Genomic DNA, 18308 nt, shown 5'->3' with positions numbered 1-18308 from the left:
CATCTGCCCGCACAGATGGGGAGAACTCGCGAGTGAAAGACCAACATGAGCCAGCCACACAACTACAAACAGTAGGTCAGAGCAAATATCCACAGAACAGATCTGCTGATTCCGGCTACAACAGAAGGGCTGTATGCGATACATATCAATTTTTCAACAAACCACCTCCTTTCAATCTTTATCTATTGACAAAGGGACAGGAAAGGCCGTTGCGCGGAATATCAATGCGTCTGACTTTTATTGCACTTCTCAAATCGCAGTCATTTGATTGGCCTATTGCTTCGGGGAGAACAGGAAGCTGGAGCGGATGGCTGATGATGGGTGTTTGGGAGCTGGGCTGTCTCTCTGTGGGAAATCAATGATATTTGTTTAATTATTGGATGAACTTAATCAGTTCCACTGCTGTAATTACCAGCACTGCTTAGAAGTCATTATAAAATCATTTGTTTTATGCCATCTCAGGCTGAAATAATGAATACAAGCAATTTTGCCGAAGAATGTTTCTGAATAAAAGAAGATAAATATTAAAGTTTTTTTTCATGGCTAGTTTTAGTTTGCGTGGCTGCCGTTCGCTGTGTCCTTTAGCAACATAGATTTGACATGTTGTCAATGATTTCTTTTGACAGCAGTCATTGACCGTGTCGCTTCCACAATCCAGCTGAAGCGTCGGGATACTAGGAATAATTGAGAATGACATTGTATCAGAAGGATTAATATCACATGTAGGTTTGCATCTGTATCGCTGAGGGTGTGCGTTTAGAGTGCATTTTCATTCCTAACATTTAGCAGAGGAAATTTGCGAGCAGATAACATATTAAGTTAATGATACAATTCTAACTAATTGAAGACAGATGGAATCTTCACTGAAGCAAATAATTGTTTTACTCCTTAATCACATGTCAATTAACAAGCGCAAGACCCACAGCAAACCTGATTGGCTGAAATAAATGTGACCTCACCCACATCAAAAATTGTTCTGACTAAAGAGGTAAAGGTAAAAAAAAAAAGGTGTGAACTGGGTGCTAAAGAAAAAGACATATATTCATACTTATGCTAGCTTTGGCACATGACAGTTTGCGCAAGACGTTCTATCATTCTGTTTATCAGTAACTTTAGGGTGAGATAAACAAACAGGCAATTTAAAAACGGGAAAACATGATTTTTTTTTCTTGAACTCGTGTGTCTGCCACAGATCAGATCAAAGTGTGAACTTTTAATCACAGTTTCAGTGCAGAAACCACATGGACAGTGATTTTAAACAAGCATGTTTTAGCTGTTTATGAGTCCAACGTTTGGACATAATGTTTTAAAATAAAATCTACCTATTTTGGCTATCAAAACTAATGTAAGAGATTTTTAATCAATCTAACTGCATGACATTCAAATGTTTAATGGCAAAAAAAAAAAAAATCACATAAACAGGGAATGCAAGGTACTGTGTGCGATAAAGATGCAGTTGGGAGTTTGATTGATAGGACATCTGACCCATCATAACAATAGATCTGTCATTTTGTCCAACAAACAAACCAGATAGGACAGTAGATTAAAATCGGTGGTCTTGAACTTATAAAATGGTGTGTGTTGACATCTTTCCATGGTTGAAACAATGTACTATGATATTCGTTCATGCTTATTTACACGACACAAAACAATTAAATTTCTTAAAGCAAAGACAAAATATTATGTAAACTAACAATAATTAATTCCAGTTCAGCTTTATCAGAAAAACACGATAAATTGAACATGTCTTTGTCACTTAGTATTGATGAACACAACGGGCTGTTGACTACCCGCTGTCTTCTCACTTCCTGTCCTCTTTTAGATGCTTCTCCTTTAAGAGTACATACACCCAGTAGATCACCACACTTGACCGCTTCTGATAGGACCTAAGAAATACCTGGCTCTTATCTGTGTGTTTGTAAATCACTCCTGATTTATTCATTTCTTCCATTTCCTCCAGAGCTTTGCAGAGCAATCAATCGCCCTGTTAGCTGGCCCTGATCGAAACCAAGCTGATAAGTCAAATGTTCTTTGTCACTGAGCACTATATAACAGTGTTTTTTAGCCTTATATCGATTGCTGATTTTCTTTGGCTCAGCAAAGCCTTTCAATATGCCACCAGTTTATCTAAAATTGTCAGGTTACGTATCAGGTATATCTGAAATAAGGCCAATAAGAACACACAATACCTGAAGTGCTGACTTGTTGCATTTTCACTATTAAATGTGCTGCAAGCAATTTTCTTTTTTTTTTTCTTGAATACCAAGTATTAAATATTCCAACTATGCGCATGACCGAGATCACTAAAATAGATGTCTTGAGAAATCCCGCACTGTTTTAGCCAATCAGAAATGCTCTTTGCAAGTAAATCATTTGGAGCTGGCTTGCTAACGTGTCGGTAGTTGACTGGGATTTTTATGCTGTGTAATTCATTAGCTAAGATAGCACATTCTTTTACAGCGCATTTAAAATTCAAATGCAATTACACAGCACTAAACAGAAGTGCAATATGTTGATTCGAGCACCCAGACTAAGACAGGCATGCCATTTTCTTATTCAAAAACGTAAATATAGGCTGGGCAGACAAAGTGAGCACTTAAAACATATTTGAATGCATTCATAAGTTTGAAATCCTGTTTGGTGTCTCTAGTGGTGTGGAAACGGCACGCTGCGCCTTTAAATCACGTTGATGAATCAGTTTTTACTCACAGGATTTCTTTCACACTCTGAAGCAGTTCAATCCGATTAACTCGCTAATCAGATTAGCCAAATAAACATTAATCCCATTAATTTAGAGCATCACACTGCAGTTCAGTCATTGTCTGATGTGCTGAAACGATCATCAAGCCATGAGCTCATATTTAAAATCAAAGCAAGAGCTCACCGTCTCCCCCTACTGACTGCATGGAAGCCTGGAAGGATTAGGACACGTTTGTAGGCAGAAAAAGGTGGCAGGAGAGGTAAAAACCAGGTGCCCGAGCAGCAGGCAGGGGTTCAAGTAATTTTCTTTCTCCATCACTTGCTCTCCTCGTACCCTGGTATTATTTAAACCTAGCATAGCTTTCAGAAGGTGAACACAAAAACAGCTCAGTGCCGGCGAAGCATTTATCAAATAGATTGAACCCGTGACAGAACGGACCACGGCTTCATGTTTGAGGGGGTGAACGAGAAATGCCTTCTTTGTATGGTATAATTTTCTTCAGCAATAACAGTTTTTGTCGACTTACGCGTCCTTGGCTTATGCTGAACATTGAGGGTTTGTAATTAAATTGAGAACAATAGCGCTCAAAAGGGTCATTTCAACAGCAGGAGCGCATTAAAAACGCGCACAAACTGCAATAACATAGCGTTATGGTAAGCGGATCCATCAGCTAAGCTGTGTTTAAGTCGATGGCAAAAAAGAATAGTCACTTGAAAGCCATTTATGGGCAGTTGAACGGGGAGTGCAAAGAGAGCAGCCACCTCAAATGCATTCATTTTGGACAATGATCCTCCGGTGGTCCAATATATGCAGTCCGATTCCTTTTTAAACGCTCATGTTCTTCCACAGAGTGCATGCAAATGGGGTCCTGGCTTAATTACCATTTAGCAGTCTAATAGCAAGAGTGGAGGAAACTTCTGCAACACAGTCACTGCTGGGCATTGTGCAGAGGCAAAGCCCGTGGACTGAAATATTATGTAAATTATTAATTTCCTCATAGACTAACACAGTTGTGCTATTTGGTTACCCACAGGCGTGCCGCTACATGTTAATTAATCTCATTGAGAGGGGAAAGTATCAGAAAAATCTCATTTTATCATGCAATTATGATCAACACAAGACATTGCTGCTCAAGTGTGTTTATACTATATTGCATTAAGAGGTGACAATTTATTTATTTTTTGTTACAAAAACATAATTTTAAAGTAAAAGAACACAGTAAATAAAAAAAAATAAAACACACAAGATTATTTAGATATATATATATATATATATATATATATATATATATATATATATATATATATATATATATATATATATATATATATATATATTATTATAATAATAAAATCTCCAGCATGTTACTTAGGTTTAACATATAGAAACACTAATTCAGATTTGTAATTTTTTGCTTTGTTCTGAAATGTACACCAGTGGGATATTTTCTGCTTCATTAATTTTCCTTTTACACGCCAGCATTTCAAAATGAACCAAAATGTGTTAATAAAAGTCACGTCAAGCAAATTGTCAAATGTCCAACGCATGGCAATATTTCCACCGTTACATTGTCGTTACCTAATCTTAAAAGTTAAAACATTTTAAGGAGTGTTTCAATTGATTTTGCACATATAATAAAAAATTTGGGGTCACACTGAAAAAAAGACATTATTTTCTTATTTTCTTGTGTGGAAGCATCTTTTGAATACTCATGCCATTCCCAGCACCTCTGTCCTGGCAGTGTGTGTGCCGTATGCCATTTTAGCCAAAGCAAACATTATGAAGTCGAATGTTTGTTTATCCACATTATTGATTTACATTTCCATAAATTTGGTTGAGAGAGCTTTCTGATGGCTGCATGTTTAATAGATAGGCCTGCGTGCTAGTGGGAGCAGAGCGTTATCTGAACTCTCAGACTCAGGGAAAGCTTTGAAATCATGCCTAAGACTAATGAAAGAGGAGCAGGAGGAAGGAAGGAATGAGCCACGGAGAGGTGTGATCTACCTACGGAGAGATTACCATGTACCCCTGGGCTCTCATCTTACACTGTGTGGGGAGGCGTGTGGTATCGTTCGTTCACATGGCAGCGCGGTGAAGAAAAGGTCTCGTAGCCGAGGTGTTAAGATTTATACTCCAGCTATAAATCTGCAGGAAGGATCCCCCACACCAGATTTTTAATATCATGCCGATACCACACTCTCTGCCCATGGACAATATGTTCAACTGACTTTGACAAATCAAACACTTAAGAAATACGACAATATCCCTCACAGTGCAGCTCTGCGGGGAGGAGGAATGGATGCACAACAGCGAGTGCGAGAATATTTCTCCGAAAAAGGTAGCACAGGATGTAAGGGAAGAAATAAACAGCCAGTTTATCCACAGGATGGATGGTGACATCATTATCTGCCCATAACAGCATCCCCAACTATTTGGATGGAAACTTTGCCCACTGCACAGAATAATTGCTCACTCTGGGGTACAATGAGGCTGCATGGCTTTCAGAAAACATTGGTAAAAAAAAACAAAAAAACAACACCAATTATATCATTCTTGATCGAACGTTAAAACAAACTGCACCAGGATTTGAAAGAAATTGCTGACGTAAGTTTGAAATAATAGAGTTGCCCCAAAATCTAGAATTCTAATATATTATATTTTGAGTTATATTTCTAAACAGCACAGAAGTATGTACTGTGTACTTTTTAAAATATTATTTACATTTAGTTTATATAACAGTATACACTTATGTGTGTGTTCAGATTTCAGAGACATATTATTCTATAAAAAAGTAATAAATATTTTACATAATGTATTTACAGTAATAATAATAATCATGAAATCAAAATAAAAAAATCAACAATGTAACATAAGATATATAAATTATAATATTATAATAATATAAAAATTACAAATTGTGTAGTGAATTTAATTCCATATAAATTCCTAAAGCATCATGTAGAACATTGTTATATATATATATATATATATATATATATATATATATATATATATATATATATATATATATATATATATATATATTCAGGTATCAAAATGGCAAATATTACTGAAAGTAAAGTTTAATCATAACATAGCATCAAAAGAGCATATAAAACCAACTTCTTTAAAACCATCCATGCAATGCTTTTACTCACTGTTCTTGCACTTGTGAATCATTCAAAACAACATCAGTGCATAAAACTGATCATAATCCTGGGGTCATGTTTAAATAAAATCAACTCAATGCATATTCAAATGATGTAATCGAAGAAGAATACAGCTTTGGTCACACCAGACCCGTTCTGCTCCCTGATGTGACTTCAGTAACCTGACATTCGATCTGAAGCTCAAAATGATAATGTTTTGATTGATGCACATCCCACAAACCAATTCATTACCTGAGCCCCCTCCCATTCCCCAGTCAGACCCCTCAAGTACAGCACAGCCGCTACTTATTAAACACCAGACGCTCAACTTACCTAGTTTTGGAAGCCGGTGCTGTAATTGCCTTTGGTTCTTCACCTTAGCTGCTCCTCCCTGGTCCTTGAGGAGCTTTCTCCCTCTCACAATGTTTCTGGCAAAGGTCTATTGATTGGTCAAGCTGTGTTTTCAGTAGTCTATTGTTGCCACCGGTTAGATTGGAGCTCCTCTCTGGCTGCCTGTCGCGGCTGCAATGAGGAGGCTGAGCAACGTGTGCACCTTGCTCTCGCTCTAACTCGGTCTCTCTCTGTCTATCCGTCTCTCGCACCCTCCTCCTCTCTCTCTCTCTCTCTCTCTCTCTCTCTCTCTCTCTCACACACACACACACACACAAGCACATGCACGCTATCTGTGTGTCTCCCTCCCTCACCCAGCGACACCCCCCGTTCTCGTTCTCTTTCCTTCTCCTACCCTGCCTATGCCTCTCTACCCCCTGTCTTGTTCTCTCTCTCTCTCTTTGTATTGATCTGCCAGCGCTGGCGTTCTCCTCCTGCTGCCTCTAGAGGGTGTTCCAATAGCCGACAGTAGCCGGTCCAGAACTAATCCCACTAGCTTCAGTTCGGCTTCGCTCTGAAAGAGAAAGCTGGAGAGAAAGGGGAATGGAGAGAGAGACAAAAGGATGAGATGTGGATTCTCTCTCACACTAAAAAGCCTGTTAAATTTACAGTAAAAGGTGGCAGCTTTTGTTGGAACAAGTTCACTGTGAAAATACAGTGACAACATTTTAGGCATTGCAGAAAGCACTTTGGTGCATACTTCCATTCATGATATACATATATATTTGTATTTATTTATTTATCCTTAACTGATGGGATTATAATATACCAGCATGTTTATGCTAATATAATAAACTCAGTATATATATATATATATATATATATATATATATATATATATATATATATATATATATATATATATATATATATATATATAATATAATGGAGTATAACAACAGCTTTGCATTTACTTAAACACTGTAAAAAAAAAAAATAACCATAAAAATTAACCATAAAATACAGTGCAGTGAAGTGCAAAAACATTTATTTATTTTATATTGTGAACCAGATTCAGATTTTATAATAGATAATAGATTTAAAATGATAAAACATTTTGTTGAGACTGAAAACATGTAAAAGGTCATATGCTCATTATTTGTCTGTTTTTGTATAAAAATACAATTAATGTCATTTTAATCTGTTATTTATTTGGGTTGTCATAAATGTAATTAAACGTGTAATTTTCTTGTGATAGAAAAACAAATTTAAAAGGTCATCTGCTCTTATCAATCTATTTTCCCCCTGAACATACAAAAATAAATCTTATGTCATCTGTATCACGTTTTTAAAATTTACAGTCGACTAGATATTAGAGTATATATATATATATATATATATATATATATATATATATATATATATATATATATATATATATATATAGAGAGAGAGAGAGAGAGAGAGAGAGAGAGAGAGAGAGAGAGAGAGAGAGAGAATATATATCTAGTTGACTAGAATACAGATCCTTTCAACCATCCTTTTTGTTGTTTTTGTTGTTGAAAAAACTGATTTTGCGTGAACCTTTACAGTTAATTTGCATATAATGTCTCATTAAAGGCTTTTTTTTTAACTATAGCTTTTCCATTATTTCTGTATCATTTTAAAATTACAACTATTTTTCACTCTTTCACTCTCACTGTCTCTCTTCTCTCAGGCAAAGTGCAATCTGGGCTGTCAGCTGGGCAGCAGGACCCCTGCCTCAGTGAGAAACAGTGAAACTGAGACAGGCATTAATGTTTCAGCAGGCAGTCTGAAGCAAATGAATACAAACAGAGAAGGTGAAGTCATATCCCTGCTGCGCTCGTCTTTACAAATCAAAATTGGAAAAGAACCTTTATAGCACCACCCAGGAGGATGTCAGAACTATTATTAGTTTATACGTTTAGTCATATTGTCATAGTGACAGTGTTCAACTTGCCATTCAGGAATTTTTTTTTTTGCACAATCAGCATTAGTGCTCTCAGCTGAGAGGCTGTGATGTAACAATCTGTCAATAAATCAGCACGCCTTTGGCGTGACACACAAGGTAAATATAGAGATTAAACGCTGCAGTTTTCACGTGAGCCGCGGTTTTCCCACAACACAGAAAAAGAAACCTCATGCTGATATTGTCAGGAAATTTCCTTAATTCATGTGCAGGTCAACTGCTATCAGTTACACTGAAAAAAAGGTATAGAATGTAAAACAGTTCTGACTCAATCACAAATAATTACAAATTAATGGCAATTAACACATTATATTAAACATGAAATTCTGAAAGACTGAAATAGTATTTTTTTGTAAAAACAACAACAAAAAAATCAAAGCGTAGCTTATTTGTTGTATTGTGCACTACATAAAAGTTCTTTCATCATTCACTTACCCTCGTTTTGTTTCAAACTGTTTCATCTGTGAAACACAAAAGACGATATGTTTTTTTTTTTTTTTTTTTTTTTTTTTTTTGTCCATAAAAAATATTTTTCTGTAAGGACTTTGATTTTATAAACAATGAAATACCACAGAAAAAAGAAACCCATACAGACTTGGAACAATGAGTAAATGATCAGAGTTTTCATTTTAGTGTGAACTATCACTTTAAGCTGTGAGAAAGCCTTCGCTGTGCTAAAGAGTGGGTTGTTTCTAACAATAACAGGCGTCTGGAAAAACCTGCACTACCATGATGAATAATTGAGAGCGCTCATAGTTTTTTCGGAATTCCCAGAGCCTGCGGTTCCTGTACAGTAGACCACCAGCTACATTAAGAGTGTTAAATGGGCTGTCAGCACAAATAGAGGGCAAAGCTTAAAGACGGCAATGGAATAGTGATTGTGCTTTATGTATTGGTTGTTCCTCTGCTCGAGTCAGAGGTTAGGAGAGTCGACAGCTTTCACAGCACCGACTCGGAGCTCCTTAAAACAACTTGAAGAGTTTGGTGAAACTGAGTGTTGTACTTCAGAGGCATTGTAAGTCTTACGCATTACAATCAAAACGAAACAAAACTGAGCAGTTCCTTTTGATAGTTCCCCCATAAATCATAATTAACTGACTCTCATGTCGGTCGAAATCAGTTTGACTTTCTTCTAGGGAACACAAAATATGAATGTCAATACAGTAAAAAGTCAGTTTTGTTTTGGACCCCATTGAGAACCAATTTATGGTCAAAGCAGTTCTTCATAATATCTGCTATGTTCCAAAAAGGCGGTTAGCGCTACTTAGTCAATGATTGTGGATTATTTTCACAGAAATAATAATTATGCACTTGTATTGTTTCTTATTGCGGAGGGTATCAATCAGAAATCACGACATAGTCTTGATTATTGTAATTAAGCATGAATGAATCATTATTCAATGAATCACGCGTTAAATAATGATTATTCAGCCCTGAACGTGAAGTACTGTTCAAGATGAGGATGTGTTGAGTTTGATCTGGAAAAACAAGCACTGAATGTAATATTTTTTATATACACCTCTCTATACACTTTCATATAAAGCTAAATCATCAAGCCTTCTTCAGTTCATCCATCACGCTTCTGTTGTGGCTGATCTCGAATGCGTTCCGTTTTCCGTCTATTCATTCACACAGTCACGAAAAGAGCAGTACATTATATGTTTTCAAAATCATCTTTTGATGTATATGTAGTTTCCTGATTACCTGGCATTGTTCGTGCCTGCTTTATATAAAGATGTGATTAGCTGGTTTTGTTATATACGTCATTCGTACTCTTCATGTTATGAATGGGCAGGGTCTTCAACTATCCGGCTGAATACCCAAGTCAGGAAATTGCGGTGATTACAAAAATAAAACCTGTAATTTCAGGCACCTAAACACTGAAATTCATGAGGGAAATCAGCACCCTAATCAGCACCCTTCTGTGGGTCAGCTCCAACTCATTTGCAGTTACAAGTGCAAGTGTGTACAAGTCGGCAATCAAAGTATAACTTTATACTTGAAAACTTGGTTAATAAAACTGAACTGATTTATTGCTAGCTACAGTGTTCACCATCATGTGGAATAAATTATCCGGTCTGAGCATTTCCTTATATCGATGCGGTTAGTTTAAAACTAAATTTGCAATGTGTTATTTCAGAATACTTACATTTCTGTTTATCAAAAAAAGTCTGAAAAGTATCATTATTGAGTAGCCAAGTGTTTTGAACATTAATAGTGACGATAAAACCAAATCAGCATATTACAATGGTATTTGAAGAATTATGTGATACAAAAACAAAGTGAAGCCCATTCTGTAAAACAAGTCCAACCTTGGTGCGCATAGGTCTTTCAGAAAAATTTGTACCAATTAATGTATAATAAAATATAGCATAGTTATTGTCATATAGTATAGTATAAATCTAACATATATAGTGTACAGAGATAAAAAAGATGAGTTTAGAATAATCACAAGGCAATTCAGAAGTTTTTAAGCGCATGTCAAACATGATATTTTGCAAATCCAGACCTGCTAAAATAAATAAATACATTTTATTTCAGTCAGTCAAAGAGATGCAAGGTGACTAATGTGCATGTTTGTTTAGAATTATATTAATTCACGATTTAAAATGATACACAGTAAGAATGCGGGTCTGATTCATAGCTCCAAAAAAATAAATAAAATAAAAAGGCAAAATACTACATAGAGTTTATTTGGGAACCGAGTGATCAGAACACACCTGTTACATGTTTTGAATGGTACCCCAACAATTTAGTGCCACTACAGCAAGCGGCTCTTGTCAGTGAGGCTATTTTGCTTTCCAATACATCAGGAAACAAGACAAGATCATTATTTATTCATTCAGTCTCACTGATTTTAGCTGAAAGCAGTGTTTCCCTCAAAGCTTAGTCTGTTTACCATTTGTACGATTTACAGTGGCACAGTAGGCACTTGCATAGTCACCATAGAGATATATCTGGTATCATAACAATTCTGTAGCAGCCATCTTTGATCTACCACTCCAAATTGCCATGGTACAGTGGCCTGATCTTCTCATTCTAATTCTATGCACTTCTCATTGAAACCGCAGTGTTTAGTCAAGCACTTACTGAATATATTGCGAACCATATGAAGTGAAACGAAAACATTTTAGGTAAAGCATCACTTGCATTCCTGAGAACTTTCTTTTAATCTAATCATAATTAGCATTTTTTTATTGACAGATTATTAATACCCTGAGAGAACAGCAGATGTTCAAATGCTACATATAAACAGCCTCCATCTGCAGTGCTGCTAAAATAAATGTAAGTGCTAGGATAGGATAAAGATCCCTTGGGCTGTTCTAAGCATGTCAAGGGTTAGCAAGAGTACTGTGTAAATGCAATTAATCATGCATAAGCGTTAAGGACACAATCACTCCCACTCGCGTAACATGTAGCTAAGCTCTTCAAACTGCAAAGATGCTTGAAAAACTGTTGGCTGGATGTTTGAAACAGCCATTGTGTGATTTAATATTAATGAGTTTAAGTCAAAAGACATATATGGCTACAATGCTACAAGAGAAAAACTGTTATCTCAAAAGTTGTCGTTTTTTTTTTGATAAAGTAACTAGTGATCTTAATGGTTTTCATAAACAAGTGCTCATAAAAACTGTCCTCAGGAGAGTCTTTTGTTTTGTAAGCTGTGCATTGGCTACTGGTCATATGCACAGGGCAAAACAACAAAGCTTTCTATATTCCCACATGGTGAATGGATTTAACGTCCCAAATGTTCATGCATTTTAATGGCATGAAATGACATTTCTGAACATTTTGGAAGCTCTCTCCACTTTTCACAGCCCATACTACAGAAGTAACTGTCCATTCTAACAGGATAAAGCCAAGTTCTGTATAGTCTTTCATGTAACTGCCGAACCCAGGCTCTCTGGAAAACATACTGCTGCATTTTTACAAAACAATTGCAGTTTCGAACTGAAATTAAAACTAGTCCCAATAAAACTGCAATGAAGTTTATTGCTTTTTGAGCAAATTATGACTACAGGGCAGTTCAGATTATTTGTTAATAGAAAATATAGACCCATAATTGAGCGTTTAATCCTGTTGTTATACATTACTGACACTCTATTCTTCGATTTGATACTGTTAAGTGCTTTGACACAATCTGTATTGTTAAAAGCACTATATTATAAAAGCACAAAGGGGACATGACTTGACTTGACATATTTCCATGCACTTCCTTGTACAGTGATCACAAGATTTCTGGTGTAGTAAAATTGCTCGGTAGCAATTCTGTAATACACGATTTACGAAGCTAAACTGGTTTTATTTCACACTTGCTTTAGTTAGTTTATCGGTTAGTGTAAGGTTTAGTGCAATATTTACAAATGCAATAAAGCATTACTCCTTTAGCTGCACTTAACAGATATACGTTTTCTGAACTTTAGCGATATGCACAACAACAAACATTATAAAGTGCACAAAAAATGTTTAGGCCCACACACTGGATATGTTACTTTGAAAGTGCAAAACATGCAAAAAGCAATGCAATTTGATGTTGCTGTAATGTCACCACAGGTACGTTTTTCCGGTGAGCCTGCATTGCAATTGTCAGGGATTCATATAAAAGTAGTGCTTTACTATAAATTGTTCACATCACAGGCAAGAGAATTTAAGTGAATACTGTTTAATAAAATTGCTTCGACTAATAACACCAATTTTCTATTGGCCTGAGAGGACACTAAGTAGTAGCATGTGTTAAAATACACTGAAGGTATGAGGAAGCCGTCGCACATTTACACAAAAAAATATTTTGCATAGGTGAAATATCAACATAAAAAGTGAAATGTTAAAAAAAAAAGAAAACCTTCCTCTAACTATACAAGCTGTTGGCAAAAAGCCTTTGTAATCTCTCCTTTCTTTCCACAGTGTTCCTTTTTATTGTTGACACTCATTTCCAAGCAACCCACAGTCACTGAGAGCATCGCATTCATTGGCAGCAGGTGGGGAAGGGTGGTTGTCCTTGCTCAAGTCCTTGTGTGGCCTTGCTTAGAGACAGTAGACTCTGAGTAAGCACCGTTCATAAGCGAGTCTCCTGTCCTCCACGTAACCTAAATCACCTTGGACAATAAGAATGAGTGCCATTAATATGAAGTATTTTGCTGTTGTTGTACCAACTCAGCATGGATGAAATTATTTGTTACTATCCTGCCAGTAGGCTATCCAATTTGTCAAGCAGTACCACTCATGCACACAAAAGTGATGTATTTCTGGTTAGCATTTTGTTGCTTTTTGCTGCCTTTAATGATTAACAAGAAAAACAGCACTCAAAAACAGCACACAAAAAAAGAGTGCTGAACTACACCTAAATAGTAGCATTAGGTCAAGCGAAGATTGTTGACACTGCTTTGAAAAACGTGTTTGTCTTTTTTATGTAGCTACTTCTCCAGCAGAATATGTACTGTGCTTGGTCAAATGGTAATTATTTTATAATAACGCAATTTTTTATGGAAATGCCAGGCACAGCCTACACTGAACGACATCACTTCCAATGCTTGTTGGCGATTCTTATTTAAATTCCATCTTAAAATGGCCACCAAATGGAAATTGCAAAAATCAGGCTTGCTGAAGCTTCCCCCGTCTGCCAATGATTAGACAAATAGCTAGACCCGCCCCCTAACTCATATCATTGGTTGAGCCAGTGTTAAAACTGCATGACTTAAAATCTGAATGCATAAAGAGTGACAAGGATTTCACAGGAACTTAGAATAAAGAATTAAATCATAGTCTGAAGCTATGTGAATTTTCTACTAAACCCTGACTGCTCAAAGCTTACAGAACGTCTTCGTCTTTTGACAGCTAGCACCATCGACTCATCCAGCCTGCAAACAGGGACAAAAATCTGGGTACTTTGTGAGTAGTTAATTTCAGTCTTTATTCAAACAAACCAATCCACAGAAAGCCACAGTGCTTAAAATTTTTGTGGAAATCAGCCTGTGAATGGCCTGCTTGTACAGTAGCTGTCTCTGCAATTGTTACATTCGTTAAATATTTTTAGATGAAAAAAATACCTTTTAAAATCATGCAGATATTCAGATCACAAACTGAGCTTTAAAAACAAATCCAGTGAGTTTTAACATCCTGAAGGCTCACACAGCAGTACAAAATAAAATCAAACACATCAAGATGTGTTTAAATAAAACACATTTTAACCTTTAAGCTTGCCGCCAAACTAGATACTGAATCTAATCTGTGAATCCTGCGGCAATTCTTGGGAAAGTGCATGATCTCCACAAGCCCCATTTCAGAGAAGAGTTTTAAATTAGCCAATGTCATGCTGACTGAAGGTACAGGCAGACCATGATCAATACACTTTTCTCATTGTTTCACATGCGGTTCTGCCAATGCCAATAATCCAATTACAGGCTGCAGTCACAGATACACTTTGACAAAGGAAAATAGCCAGAGAGAAACTGAGTGGGAGAGAGTGTCACACTAACTTAACTCCCATATGGACTTTGACAGAGTCCGATTAATTAACACCTCGGTTTCATCATAGGTCTGGTAATGTAGAATCGATGCGTTCTTCCGAACTTAAACCCAAAATGTCTTTAAAGATTTAACAATGGCTGAATGACCGTTTCTTTACAGAAAACATGCAAAATGCCTATGCAGCATCTTTAAAGTCCCAGGGAAATCCATTTCTCGACAGAGCAGGAATTTTAATCCTTTGTAAGTCAACAGAGTTGATAAAAATCTGTAATTCAGTGTTTTGTGAGAGAGTGCTGAATAGAGGCCCACCACCAATCATCTACTCCGATGTGAAAGCAGCATTACGTTCAAAAGAGACAAAGGAGGATAAGGTAAGAAAAAAAAAAACACATTAATAAAAGGTCAATTACTCACTGGTTGGGTCTGACCTCACTCAAGGAGTTCTGAAGGCTGAAACCAAATGCTGTACCATGATTTTTTCCCCAGACAAGAAGTCTAAATGCCCTGGATATCAAGGGAAATCCGCGATAAGAAACTCTTCCAGAGGCTGCGGCGTAATAATAAGTGTGGTTATGTTTATATCCTAACGGCGTGGCATAGCATTTCTTGTCTAAGCTCTTTCGGTAGCTGTGGTCTACTAAAAGAATCAAAGGCATTAGAGCTAAAGTGGAGAGGACAAAGAAACGGGTCTTTAGGAAGTTTTATTTGCCTACAGGCATCTTCCCATTATTCTGTCCTACTCCTATCACTAGGAAAATGGCTAAGAAAGACATACAAATTATAAACAAACATAATATAGACATAATATAGTATCTTATCAGAAATGTATTTTCTGAATTGTTTATTTTGAGTTGCGTTGCAGTAGAAAGCCCCAGAAACTCCGTGAGTTCAACCACTTGGCATTATCGACGCGGAACGTAACGTGCACAAAATAATGGCGCCCCCCATAGTCCAGAGACGACTGTCAATTTTTTAAACAACACACACCTTTCATTGGCTTTATATTCATTTTAAATATTTCAGTAATGTAAAGACATAATTTAAATGATATTAAACTATAAATGTATAATGTAAAGCTTAATGTATATTAAGCTATAAACACAGAGGGATACCTTTAAATGTCAAAAACATACAATGTTTTGTTGACCTTACTAAGAAATGTTCATTTTAAACAAGCTCACGATTCATGTTAACACGTGTGCAGTTTGAACCCTAACTTTGAGACTTCCACCGCGAGTTTCAAAAAGTTGAAACCAATGACAGTGTCCTGCCTAACCAATCCAGTATGTACTAAACATTTTTATAATCGACTGTATGTTATTTGTCAACTGATCACGTCATCTAATTTTTAGCAGGGTGTTGCTCTCAATGCTAATGTGAAAGAGGAGTGTCGTATCTGATCAACCCAGCTTTTCTACAGAATCACTTGTAGGTATTGCTAATTTTTAAAATCGACTATGTTTTTTTTCATATAAAAATTAATATTGTGCTTTTATTTTCGCAACGTTTTTCTGATTTATTACTTTGGGCTTCTTTCCTATGCTAAAGTGAAGGAACAGTGTCAGTGTCTTTTCATTAAAATCACTGGTATGTAATCTAATCTAATTTAGCAGTGTTTTACTCATGAAGTGAATTCATGAATTCTTCAGGAGAAATCGCGAAAATAATGTTAAGTAAAATGAGACACTACAGACAAAATAGAGTTTTGAACATGTAGAGAGTAAAAAAAAATGAGATTCAGCCACTAACATTAACTTCAGTTAAGGGTTGTAAGGACGAGGTAAACCATTTAATATCAGTTGTTACCTGTGTTTTGGTTTCTTGTTTTATAATCAGTATTAATTACTATTATTAAATTAATTATTATTACTCTTAGAAATGTAGAACATTTAAGTTAGTAGCAAACTTTCTGGTCATTCATATCATTATTATTGTTTTTATTATTTATACTTTTTATTTCTAGAATCAGTTGTATATTTCAGTTCAGCATGTTCCTTGAGACATTTTGGAAGTGTACATACACAAAAAACATTTTTCATTCATGCATCCAAGATACTGGATCTATCATACCTGCAACCCTATGTAGGATAAACTATCATACTTCTGTAATCAGTGATTAATGACTATTGCAATGTTTTATGAAAATAAATGATTCATATACCTAAAACAACTGTCTTCCTACTTAATTCCTGATCATGATAAATTCATTGTAACACAACGTAACGTATCTGATTTATACTAGCAAACAACTGCCAGGAACAGCTCCTTTAGTAAATTAACTCTAAATAAATGCCAGAGGTTCAGCTCCTTTTTACAGACCATATTTTAACCACATTTTATGCTGTGCAATGACTGGTCGTGTATTGCATGTAAAATTTAAGCAGTGCAATGAATTAGAGCATGGCAGAATGCATATATTTTAATGTGGTATTTTGATGGACACGTTTCCTATGCTACTTGCAGTACCATTCAGACTTATCATACAGTCTGTGAAGTCCACATTGTAGGGCACCATCAGACAGCTGGAACACATACACATAGGATATGTCATAAAGTACAGGTGTGCGGTCTCACTTTTTCACCTGTATATTCTAGTATCAACCTTGCGCTACACACCTGCCTACAATTTTCATGTGAACCCACAGGCTTTGATTAGCAGCTTCAGGTGTGTTTGATTAGAGCTGGAATTAAACTCTGCAGGACGGTCGAGCTCCAGCAGCAGGATTTTGGCATGTCTAGTATAGTTGGATGCTCATTAAAGCATTACCTTTAACACAATGTTCTTCAAAGAACATGCAAAGAGATTCTTTACCAATTAATATAAAGGTGATTGTAATCCAGCTCGGATGCTTTTCTCACAGTCTCTCGGTTAAATCATGGCATCAAATAGGTGGTAATTTCTTTAAGGTCGATAGAGGACCCAGCGCTAGATGCTGAGGGAGTATAAATTTGCTATCCAGACCTTTGGCCTTTTTTCTGCCCTGGATGTCACTAGTAAAACCTTTTTTTAATTAGTTCTGTCAATCAGTTGACTTTCATTCTAAGTATTTCATATAAATAAGAAAATACCCAAATTAAGGCAGCTACACGTTAATTGTATTTAGATAATATATACTGTTCAAAAGTTTGGGTTCAATAATTTTACAAATATAAACATCAATAATAATATGTTTCTTGAGCACAAATTCTGCATGTTAGAATGAAGGACCATGTGACTCTAAAGAATGAAATAAAGGCTGCTTAATTGCAAATTAACTGTAAAAATGTTTCACAGTATTACCGTCTTCATAATTCAACTGTATATTTCCAATAAATGTATAATTTGTTTAATCAATGAAAAAATGGGTGCATGACATATGCTTACTCAAATCTTATTTGTGTATATTGCATGAATATCATTCAAGTCCCCAGGTCTTATTATGGCAACAGAAGTACAATACAGTACAATATTTATTAATAAAGCACATTTAAAAATAAATAAGAAATAAGATGAATAAATCAAGGCCATCAAAGTTAAAACACAACAATAACAAAACAATTGAACCAATGGATCAAGGGGTATTGAAAGTTACAGACTTTAAGCAGAAATAGAGTGGGCTAGTGTAGAGGTGGACTGTTCAAGAGTTTTGTACTTTACACAAAACCTTGTATATCTTAGATCTAAGTCTAG

General features: G+C 35.9%; 1 protein-coding gene across 1 annotated transcript in view; it reads right to left on the bottom strand.

Annotated features, from left to right (window-relative positions):
- The window catches only part of tnr (tenascin R (restrictin, janusin)), a 118212-nt gene extending 111784 nt beyond the window's left edge, over positions 1-6428 (bottom strand). Inside the window, 1 exon segment of the mRNA XM_043223811.1 lies at positions 6184-6428. The gene's annotated coding sequence lies outside the window, so the exon portion shown is untranslated.
- Between the last annotated feature and the right edge of the window lie 11880 nt (positions 6429-18308).

The sequence above is a fragment of the Puntigrus tetrazona genome, chromosome 2 (assembly GCF_018831695.1).
Source record: "Puntigrus tetrazona isolate hp1 chromosome 2, ASM1883169v1, whole genome shotgun sequence".
Lineage (NCBI taxonomy): Eukaryota > Metazoa > Chordata > Actinopteri > Cypriniformes > Cyprinidae > Puntigrus > Puntigrus tetrazona.
The sequence above is the reverse complement of the archived record's forward strand: the minus strand, read 5'-3'. Positions and strand labels throughout refer to the sequence as shown.